The sequence below is a fragment of the Anthonomus grandis genome, chromosome 8, assembly GCF_022605725.1.
Source record: "Anthonomus grandis grandis chromosome 8, icAntGran1.3, whole genome shotgun sequence".
Classification (NCBI taxonomy): domain Eukaryota; kingdom Metazoa; phylum Arthropoda; class Insecta; order Coleoptera; family Curculionidae; genus Anthonomus; species Anthonomus grandis.
Genome location: NC_065553.1, coordinates 9,457,043 through 9,469,359, shown reverse-complemented (window position 1 = coordinate 9,469,359; position 12,317 = coordinate 9,457,043). Strand labels below are relative to the sequence as shown.

Here is a 12,317-nt window from a genome sequence, read left to right as displayed (position 1 = left end):
AATCGAAAAAGAGATTATTTATGGAGAGAACAAAGGGTTCATAATTGTTAAAAAATGAGTTTGTAAATTGATAATCGATATAGTATATTCTAGTTTGTTTTCATATAATAAAACAACCAATGCTAGGCCAAATAACTAAGCCTAACTCAGCAATAATCCAAGAACCTAAAGGAATAGCATCTAAGGTACATTTAAAATGTAAAACCTTTGTAAAGTGGCTTTTACGCACTATCTGGACCTTGACAGATCGTAGTTCACCATTTCCTTGAGGTCAACTACATCAATGCAATATCAAAGGATAGTAGTGTCATCAGCAAATGATGTGGTCATGCTTGCCTATTAATGGAAAATCATTTATGTAGTTAAGAAATACAACATGGCCAAGAACAGAGCTCTATGACGCACCTGCTATGTGATCCACTGTGACGGAAGTGGCATACCGCACGACGCGACGTCTCGAAAGACAGCAAATCATCCGGAATGATTCAGCCGCCTATATAAGGAGCCGCGACGTTGCTGGAAGTCATCAGTTGCAGGGCTTTGAAAACTTGGGCGATTGACAGAACACTGAAAAAGCTTCTATTCCTCGACATATAGATCACAAAAAATAACCTTCAAAAATAACCTTCTTGAAGGTTATTTTTTGTGATATAGATGGCAGTACGAAAACGAAATTCCCTCCTCGAGACTACACGGACTGTCAAGCATCTGATATGTCATATAAAATGCGGCTATTTCTCACAGTTCTTTAACTTGCAGAAGCTTTCTTTTTAATGCTGCCGAAAAACGAATTTTCATTAATAAAATTTTACGAAAAATCAGTTCAGTGAAGTAAAATTTGGAATATCGGCGCGAGATTTAATTCAGACTTAAAAAATAGTTGTAAATAAATACGGTGAAAATAAATATTTCGATTCGTAGTAAGTAATCGTGTTTAGTGTAAGTGTGCAAATAAATTAGTTGACTATTTTTCATTGTTTTAATTCACATCTGACGAACCGACAAAAACGCTACAATACAAAGTCTACTGTCAAAGATACCATTAACACTTTCTGTACCCACAGTGTCAGTTAATACTGGTATGGTTTGCGCATGCTAAGATATAATCGAACAGTAAAAGGTATTTATTGTGTTACCATCTTTCTCAAAAATTATTATGATTGTTGTTTTATTACCCTTCTTAGACAGTTGACCTGTGAACCTCTGTTTCTTTTCTACTTTTTATGAGCTTACTTTAATTTTAGTTTTAATTAGTTTTGATAGAAAACTAAAAGTAATTGAAGTTTTTGATAATTTACCACGGTATTCATCCTGTGTTAAGTTGCTCTCCGTCGCAGTTGCTGCCGTTTCACGAGTAATGAATTCAGAAGGTGGTCCTTGGGGACAGTTTTGATTACTTTAAGATCTCAACGCTAATTTAATTTAAATAAAATACAGTAAAAAACTAAAAAGCATATGTCATTCTTATTTCTTAAAAATAATTCCAGTTAAATGGCCTCTTAAAGTATTTCGTGTAAATTCTCTATATGCAACATATCTACGAGAATATTAGCAATTTATTCAATAATTATCGTTTTAAGCTACTGAATGGTTCTTAGTTTAATAATGAAGACATTTTGCTTTGGGTAGCTCTACAAAAAGGAATCGCAAGCCGTTAGGTCTGGCGACCTTGCAGGCCAGTTAATATCTCCTCGTCTAAAAATAACGTGTGTCGGAAACAATCTTTGCAAAACGTTTAAGGCCTCCCTTGTGATGTGTGAAGAAGCGCCATCTTGCTGAAACCACGATTGGTTGTTCTATGTAAATTTGTTCAATTGCTGACTCAAAAGATGATTATTCATATTAGTATAAGGCTCGGAATTGACCGCATCAGTGTAATAATTCACATTTTTAAAAAGAGACCGATAATTTCCATGGAAACCTTCGGGTTATATAACGGTTGTTCGTGGAGCTTCTGCGGATTTTCTGAAATAGAGTCACGGAAATTTTGTTTGTTGGTGTAGCCAAACAAATAAAAGTCCGCCTCGTCAGACATCCACAAATTGTGAATATCGATTCTCAAGGAAAGTTTCAGCAAAACGTAGACAATTTGGAATGTCTGTTGTTTTTAGTGCTTGGACTATTTGTTTAATGCCTAAGCTCGCTTTCTGATTAAACGTTTTGGACTGTGCTCTACAGATTCTCTAACGCTATCGACGTTCTCAGGCGTTCTTACACTTTCTTGGTGTCTTATGTTTGACATTGACAGCTTAATCTGTGATTTGAAATTTACGTACCCATACTATACAGCTACTATACAGTTATTACATTTGTAGTATAATTTAATCACAAAAGCACGTGGCTCACCGTTCATCACTGCTGCATATTTACCAAATGGTATACGGTGACAGATAATTTAATAAAACAATTCCCAGCCAAACATTCATAGTTGCGATAAAATAACATTACCAAATCTTCTTATCTATACTTAGTAGAATTTTGGTTGTATGTTCCGTAAATGATCTGTGATATCAGGGTAAAATAAAAGTCAAATAAAGTAATTGTTTTTATATAAATCATTGGTAAAAGGACATTTATTTTATGAAATTATGCCTCAATTATATATTAACCTTAAAGAAGAAACTTTTTTTTGGTTTACTTTTAAACCTCCATTTCTTCCAGTGTACTGGTGGTTAATTCCCTTCATGTTAATTCGCATCTCTTGAGCATCCGTGATGCCGGCGTCGCGTCGCCTTTACGAGAAGACGCCGCCGGTGTGTCAGTCAGAAAAGTGGCGTCCCGTGGGTCGTGTAAATCCAGCAGTTCTCCCAGCATCAGGCCGATGGTCGTCGCGAGTTTTCGCGTAAATTTGCGATTTTTTTACGGTAACCATTTATCCTGAATGGTGATATGGATTTTATTTTACTAGCTTTAATACAGTAGTTACGTGAAGTTTTGTGTAGTTTTTATGTAGTAGGAAAAAACGTTTACTAGATAAACAGGTAAATATGGGATTAAGTATTTAAAAATATAACTATAAAATACTACAAATGTACTGTGGTTTATTACTGTTTGTTACGAGTTACATCTCGGAATCTACATGCGGTCGAAATCCTGCGAAAAATTCATAGTTAAAGTGGATTTAAGAAAAATGTTAATAGTATTACAGTTTTCCGTTTAAAATAACAAGAACTGTTATTATTACGAGTTGCGCCCTCTAGTACTTTTATTAGGAGCTATTTTGTATAAATTAATTGCTAAAATTAACAGAGGAGTTTTAGTGAAACATTATTCCTTTCTAAATAAGCATTAGGTTTATTTGAACAAGTCGTTTAGAATTTACTTTCATTTAAATGATTACGCTTTTAAGAGCTTTTGTAATTCTTTCTAATAGGTTGGTCTGCCATTGACCGTATAACATGATTTTTCGGATTTTTGTCAGGGTTACTCCATATTTTATGTACAACAGCCATGTCCTAACTGGATTTTTATTGATTTTAATTAGGCAAGGAGAAGTCCTGTTGGACAAAATTGATAAAACTCCTTGAGTGTCGAGTGTTAATGAAAATTTATAAAAAGTAACTATCTGGTCTAAGAAATATAGACTCCTATTGAACCCAAGAAAAATACTTTCTCTTCTTGTAGGTTCGAAAAGACAACTAATTAAAATAATACCACTTATACCCTTTTTCTAGATGGAATTCTGAGCTCATATTACTAATATCGTACATTTACGGTAGACTAAGATATGATCATATAATAAGGTTAAACTTACTAAATCGGCAATATTGTCACCATTGGACTGGATAAGCTCAGGATTCTTGTATGCGATATTCAATATCTGATGAAAAATACCACCACATTTCTGGAAAATGAGCGTGATTGTTTCAATTGTTTTCAAAACGAAACATACATTTTATTTGTACATTACTGAATACTAAAAAAAGAAGGATAGCGCGAAAAGTAAATGGCAAGAAAAAGTTTTATCAGAATACTCGTGACCAGAAAGAACGAGGATGGTATATGCCAACACGTGTTTCAACTCATTGGCTTTTTCAGGGCAAGCTAACCAGACAACTAAAGTTAAAAAAATTAATTACAGAGGCATTACGAACAAAAGCAAATAACTAATTTGTATAATCAGCAATATGCGCAACTATTTATATATTATAAAGGGTGTTTTAATATAAAATGGAAGATTTGAATTGCTCTCCTTTTTGACAGTCATATTGTCACATGATTATGACGTGACAGATCGAAAGATGATATATGGAACATTATACGGTAGAACAACGCGTCTTAATTATCAAAAATTATTATCAAAAAGGTGACAGTTTAATTGCCACTAGTCGTAAAGTGCCTCTAATTTTCGGTCGAAATAATGTACCTAATTCAACTACTGTGAAAAGAATAATCAAAAGATTTGAAAGTGCTGGTTCAGTAAGTGATGTAAAATACACGATACGAGTTCGTATTGAAGTAGTTCAAAACAAAACATCGCGGCAGTTCGTGAAAGTATGACAGAAAGGCCAGAGACGTCAATTCGTCATCGGGCACAAGAATTGAAGCATCGGGCACAAGAAAGAAAGCAATCCATCTAAAACGTGTCACTCTATGTTGTGTATTATGGTCTGGAGGATTAATTGGACCGTTTTTCTTCAAAAACGAAGTTAATTCAGTAATGGTGAATCGATAACGTTATCGTGCTATGATAACACAGATTCTTATGCCTCATCTAGCAGCTAGAGATCTTGACGACATGTGGTTTCAACACGTCATTCGGCCTGTGAATTGGTGTCTAGAATTGGTTCCCACGCTCTTGCAATTTAGCGCCTTTAGACAGAAGTTTAGACAGAAGCAAGAATGCTGTGGGGTTATCTGAGGTCACAGGCTTATACCAATAAGCCTAAAGTAGACGCTGTATTAATAAAATACCACCTCATATATACAATAACGTTATTAAAAATTTCATCAAAAGGGTACGCATGTGCGGCAAAACCGTGCCGGTCATTTACACAAGATATTTTGTTTTATTGATAATCCCAAATGTATATTTTCTAAATCAATAAATATTTCAATATTTTGCTACAGAAAACCATGTTTTGAACATTGACATCCTGCGCTCCTATTGAAACACCCTTTATATACCTCTTCATTTAATATTGCTACAATTTCTTTAAACTTAAACACATACACCTAAATAGGACTATCTTAACCAAAGGACTAATTAAACTGTTTTTTAATAGTTCTTAGTAGATTATCAATAAGGAGGTAAATAGATTATAAATAGCACGCTACTCTACAAAACATCTCGTGCTGTACTCTATGATATCGATCAAATTAGCAAACAAAATAAATTTCAAAAATAACTTTTAACTCCACTTACAGTTATACTAAGTATGAGTTTACCCCGTTTAATATTATCTCTCCTAGGTGCAATCACATGCTGGAAAGAGGACTACCAGGTACTACTGTCTTAATCGAAAGTAGGATCCTAATTGAGCACACATTAATGTTTGTACAATTTTCTCAATGGTCGGTAATACGATAATTAGTCTCTAGTCTCCCGTAACACTTGGTTTCGTCACTTTTGATATTGGAACAACTATACTTACTAGTTTTCAATTCATTGGGAATGGTAACCGGTAACAAACAAACAATATTTTAAAAGTTTTTAATTTAAGTAAGTTCTTTTATTCTTAAGTTTAAATACTATATATAAATTTTAATACTATTTTTTTAACTAAGTTTAATTAAATTATTTGCACTAAATGTTAAGAAACTTGTTTCTTTATAATCAGTATTTTCTTCAAGATGTTCATCATTCCAGTTTACTTACTCCATGTTTTCTATTAACTTCTTTAAAGCTATTAAAAAAGAAATGATTGAATTTAACTTCAATTTTACCATTTCATGAACTTTAACAATAAACTTCTGAGAAAAGATTTTTTTCTTTTCGCCATCTAACCTAGTACTATTTCCAATGAAGTAATCAATTTGTTATTTAAAATATGTTTTCTTTCATTTCTTATCTTTAAAGTTACTTTATTTTTTTCTTATTTATAGTTAGCCTAATCTTCATTATGTTTTGTGAAGAGACTTTTATATAAGCAAGCCTTTTAAGCTTTGTTTGACATTTGTGAGACATTTGTGTCTATATTGATGTATAATTTCAGTCATTTAAATTCCCGTTTTTTTGTCTATTTTCTGTTTATTGTTTCATTTTTTTTTACGTAGAAGTTTAATTTATTTACAAATCAATACTCATAATTTGATTGTTGATAAGATATTTGTAATACAGGCTTCCTTTGTTACAACTTGCCTAAGCTTTGCAGATTAACAATTTTCTGACACAATTTTGTAGCATTTTCCTATTATTCGCTATCAAATCAATATTAAAATCTCGCAACATACTAAGTATATTTTCTTGAGAAACATTTAAAAAAATCATTGGTTTTTGAGTTCGGAGGTTTGTAATATGTATCTATTATAAATGTATTCTACAACATAAAAGTTCAAATTAAAAAAAAAAAATAAATATAACACCTCCTTTTGGTAACTGGTAAAATGAAGTTCTACCTTCTCAATGACTGAGAAAATGTATTCTTGGAGATTACTTATAGCCGCTGCTAAAAATACAAAAATAGTCTCACAAATAAAAAGTTCAAAAAGTCAAAATCAAATGTGAGCAAGGGCGAAAAAACGCTCTCCTGCGTACACAGTAAAACGTAAAACAAAGAATAATAAATGTAAACGGGGAATTTATGAAAATCAGGAGCAATTACTTTCCTGGCCTCTTTGCTAGACGCTTGTTTAGTGGTTGCAATTTGTTTAGTGTTGAATGGTAAACATTCTCTATCACGTCATTTCGCTACGGCTCCTTTTTTAAGAGGTTCTCAGCATGATTTTCTGAGGCTGAAATAAAAGTGCCTTTTTAAAAAAATCCCATTTTTATTTGCCTCCAAGGGCTTTAGAGGCTTTAGGTTGTTGTTAAAACTTTTAAAAGAAGAGTATATACACCAGCGTTCTACCCTTTAGAGCTACCATCTGAATTTTATTAAGTAGTGAAGTGATATCTTGATTAGGCCATTAATTATTGCAGTTTCCTTTGATATGCAAAAATACACTTGCTTATACCAGTGCATACATTTACTAACAATTCTCTGACCATAGGTTAACAAGTATATTTCTTAAATTATCAAGAGGTTCAGATTTTGCAGTCAAGTTTATTTTTCAGATGTCATAAGACAAAATGCTGAGGATAAGGACGGATACGTCCTTTAATTAATGTATTATTTCTCTATATGGTCCATTGTGTCAATGTATCTAGGCCTTTTTGGATAAAAAATGTCATAATAAAGTTAATACATAAGAATAACACCTATTACTAGTAATTTATAGAAATGTGTTTTCCTAAAATATTAAATTCATACCTAGATAGACTGATATATCGTGCATTTACTTGAATTAATCTATTTTAATTTAAATTTAATTCCTACGCTTAAAACTGCATTATTATCAACTCGGCCTCTATTAAAATAACTTTTTTATAAATTTGAATAGACAAACAGACAAGACCCCCGTTTTAAATAGCAAAATTTTAACACTGTTTATGCTCAACTGAATTTATGCATTTTAGAAGCTTTAGCTGCTTCATTTCAATTAGTAGCTGTGTTGTTCACTCGTAATTCTATCAAAGCTTGTAAAAATTCCTTATTAAAATACATAGCTGTGATAATATTTGCGTTATAATGGAAAACTTCGTTAGAAAATAAAATGACTTTTATGTAATATAACTTCAGAGAAAACGATACAGAAATGAGCAACGGTATAATGTTACGAAAATGTAAATTGTCATAGTTTTTGTACTGTTTTGCTATGATGTAGGTTTAGGTTAGTTAGTTTATTTCGGGTTCTATTTACATTTAGTTCAGTACTTTTATAGTATCCGGCTTAAAAGTCCTTTGAGCCTTTGTGCCCCATTAGCCAAAACAATGAAAATGTTCCAAGCATTTCCAAATTATTCCATGGGTCCTTAAAAGGGTCGAAGCTTTATGATATTTTAATCAGTTTTTTTATTTATCTTGGTAACAATTTAAGGTAGATAATCAACATGAGTCAGTTCAGGTGAAATTTCTTTAATCTAACGTTGACAACAAAAAGAGTGTGTTCTGTTACGATAATGTATACCATACGCAGGTTATGGAAATATACAATTTTTACCTTCAATCGCTATAATGAATCATAATAAAAATAAATACAATATTTTATCATACAATTTTCTTTTGTTAAGGTGCCAAATGAAATCAAGATAAGAAGCATTAATAACATAATGTTAAACGAGACACGTTTCAGTTGAAACTAATTTACTAGGGTTGTCATATTGGTTACTGATAACGTTGTTTGTGTACGTTTTAATCAATATATAATTCATTCATGACTTTATAATTATTGCTTTGGCTTACGGAAATTGTGCGATATTTAGGCAATTGTAATTTCGAGTAATTGGCATTTGGAAACAATGTATTATTTGTAACTAAAAATAAGTTATAAATTAAGGATTTGTGAACTCAATAAAATAGGAAATAATATACTTTTTTAAATGTACGAATAACTGCTATAAAACATAAATTTGTTGTTTAAAATTAAATACATCATTAGCTTGTAGCAACTTCTGTACTGAACCAACCAGATTAAAAAAATAATAATAATTTTTGCTTTTATTTTAAAAGAAATACAATTGTTAAATAATATATAGACATTTGTTGCTGAGTAGTCTAGCTGAAAGTTACTCTACTGAACCAGATAATGTAGGTTCATTATTCGCAGTTTATGTTACCTGACTAATAAGCGGTCATATACGACTGTTAAAAGAAGTTAGGATGTAATTGTGTCTTAAAAAATAGTTAAACGAAAACAAAACACTAAATATGAATGCAATACCTTATGTATTTATTTTTCCTCCTTTGATTTTGTGGTCGTCGTGAACATTTTTCAAGACTATTACAGGTAGAACAATAAAATATTTGGATTATGCTATAAGGGAAAGATTAATAAAAAAATATGTTTGATATTTGCCAGTGGCTCTAGTATGCAAATCAGATCTTTTAAAAAGAAGGATATGCATGTTATTCAACATTAACTAATTGAGAACTAAAAATGTCTGACTTTACTAAATTGAAGTTTGGAATCCCTTAGGGATCAGTTGCTTTTTTATTAATCATTTTGAGAGTGGTGATCAGGCATGAATCTTTTGCAGGTAACTAAACATTCATGAAAGTAGCCAGTATACTTAATGATCTATTTAATTATAATATACTTAATGTTATTATAATGTCAATAGGTCTGCTGGAGATATAACGAACGACTCACAAAAAATTAACTTGACGTCGGTTAAAAATTAGTAATTCTGTCTTTCTACTAGTAACATTTGTCAGATATTTTGAATGATCCATTTTGTTTGATATTAAAATTGACCTTAAGTTTTTGCGAGATGTACGTATTGATTAGATATATTAATATTATAGAGATGCCTTAAGATGGCATCTGGTATATATTTTGTATGATACGACAATTTGTGAAACTAGACTAGATATAACAGATCACACTTCTTGAAAAAAACTAGGGGTTCTTGAGGCAATGGTGCTAACAACGAGCAAGTTTGAATCCCAAGAAGAAAAGGGCAGAGAGGTTTCAATATAAAAATTATATATTGCAGCTAAAAGCTTTTACAGTATTAATAAGTATCTTAGAAATAACTACACAGAATTTGTTGCGTATAATAAATTATTTTAATAAAAATTTTATTTTTATACTTTTAGCATCATATTTCCTGTCAGTGACCTCAACAACAACTCTCAAGTTTAACAACCAGCTGCAGCAGCATCACCGGCAATTTTTTTTTTAGTTATTTTTCATAAAAGATCGAGAAGGTCCCAAACCTTAAACTTTATTACCAATCTTAAACCAGGGAAACGAGCGAAAAGTGCCTTATCTGGAAAATTGATCGTAACGTGACGGAAGGGCGATTATCCGAAAAAACAGGACGGACATAAGAGGAAAAGTTGGAAAACGTTGAAAGCAGGTTTTTTTGCTACGTAAAGATCAAAAGCATAAACTTACCTTTTATCAACCTGTTGGAAAAAGGGTCGTTTAATCTTTATTTCGTCATTTTAAAATGTATTTTATTAAAAAGTTTTTTTCTACATATTGGATGATCCTTAAATAATCAAAGGCGTATATGGTTTTAGTAAGAAAGTGGTCGAGGTATTTATATTAAAAGCCTCTTTCATTAGTTAAGTTTTACAAAATAATATTTATAATATATAGATTTTTTCGAAAAAGAAACATTTGTCTTTTTAAATATATTTCATCTGCTTGCAAACCTTTAATATGAATTTAATATCTCGATGACATGTTCATGATAACGGAGAAACAAAAGCAATTTGCAATCTTGGAATTTTATTTAAGAGACGGTCAAACCGATATACATTTACAATTATCTACATGCTGCATTATACTAATTACTATGATACCAGGCAAAAACCTGGATGATAATGTGGATTTCTACATCAAAACCTTTGAATCGAGCTGATTTGAGAATTATAAAGTTTCATATATCAGCTAAATAAATAACGATTGAAGTTGCAAACGTCTTTTTAGTTATTCCCTTATTTTTCAATAGTTATTTATTCTGTAAATACCAAAAAACCAGCTGATTTTCCGTCATTCCGGAATGACACAAGTGGTACACGATATCTCGAATGTTAGCGGGAATCTTCCAGAACAGCGCGCTGCCGAGTATATGAGGAGCCGTATCGCAGAAAGTTGTCAGTTCAGTGAAGTAAAGTTTGGAATATTGGCGCGAAATTTAAATAATAGTAAATAAATACGGTAGTCTAAATTTTACTCGGATTCATCGCAGCCTACTTTTTGTTGCGTTTGTTCATCTACTTCTTCCACCATCAAGAAATAAAAAATATTTTTTTACAAGGGGAAGAAAGCCTAGAATAATTTGTATATACAAAAACAATTTATTATTAAATATTTCCTTGATATTTTCTCTTACATAAATAAACTTCAGTCCAGCTTAGATAAACATTTCAACCTACTTAGAAAATATATGTGCTTTTTAGCTTCCATTCTTCTTCGTTGTATTAAAATGGCTCAAGTCCATTTCCATATCTCAGTAGGATACGATGGCCAAAAGAGCGCCGCAGGCCCTACAGACGTGTTTAGCTTTGCAAATTTTCTTCATACAAACGGGAAACAGGCAAAATTGCAAAATCGAAATCAAACAGTTAGGGTAGGTTACTTTTTTCGATACGTACACGACCTTCGTCCTAGCTGGGGTGAGGCAGTTTGGGCACGTGACGATTTTTTCCTCTCTTGTCATATTCCACATTTTAAGTATCAGCTTTTTTTACATTGTGAATTTTGAAATATCTAAAAGAACAAATTTTGCATAAAAATATTTAGCTATGGTGTTATTCTAGAATTACCATCGTGTGCAATTATCGTCAATACAAGTATTTAAAATATACGAGTGACATTTTTGTATGACAGTTCTTTTAAGCAGTGTCATATGATTTAGTTGTAGCTAAAAAAAAATGCAAAACAGAATTATGCTTCCTGTATAGTATCGGACAGTGCTGATTAATAGTTGTAGTGCAAAGTTGTTTTCCTCCTTATTTTTGCGTAAATTTAACTTACCTTATTTAACTTATCTGAGTATAAAACTGTAACAAAAAAGCGACTACTGATTTAAAATGCATAAAAATTCTAGTATAAAATACCTATTGTCTATTAGTACGTCACAGATTAATAAATTACCAATCGAAATAAATATACATATTTTGCCACAAATTTATCTGATCAAGGATTTTCATAATCGGCACTTTATAAGACGATAGTCCTGTTTGCCAGTACTAGGTATTAAATAAGAATGGACCGTAAAATAAGTTACACTACAAAATAAAGATTATTATGTATAAATTCTTCCAAAAAATGTCCATTCCAATAGATAATATTTTCCTTGTACTGTGAGAAACATTAGCAAGAGTCATGAAATATATAAGAGCACTAGAGATATCTAAAAAAGATCACAGAGTACTTTAAAGCAATATAAAGGCTTAGACGGAAATACTTTTTTATTACCCATAGTTTTTTCAAGTGAATGTTTATCAACAGCAACAAATTAAATCTGGATTTTGATAAAATTTAGAGCCAAAAAGATAAAATATTCCGCACAGTCAAATTTTGACTTATGTTTGCTTTGCATAAATTAAACTTTTAGATTTAGGACTAGAAAGGAACAAATCACTTGCTATATCTTCTTA

General features: G+C 31.4%; 1 protein-coding gene and 1 long non-coding RNA gene across 2 annotated transcripts in view; one reads left to right on the top strand and one right to left on the bottom strand.

The window, feature by feature from the left end:
- Positions 1-2,736: 2,736 nt before the first annotated feature.
- Positions 2,737-12,317, top strand: part of LOC126739719 (cyclic nucleotide-gated cation channel subunit A) — an 84,054-nt gene continuing 74,473 nt past the window's right edge. The window contains exon 1 of the mRNA XM_050445513.1: positions 2,737-2,981. The gene's annotated coding sequence lies outside the window, so the exon portion shown is untranslated. The remainder of the gene's footprint in view (positions 2,982-12,317) is intronic.
- Positions 11,012-11,572, bottom strand: LOC126739720 (uncharacterized). The gene is made up of 2 exons (XR_007661691.1): positions 11,481-11,572; positions 11,012-11,424 (listed from the first exon to the last, which is right to left on the bottom strand). It is a non-coding gene; the product is annotated as an uncharacterized LOC126739720 (long non-coding RNA).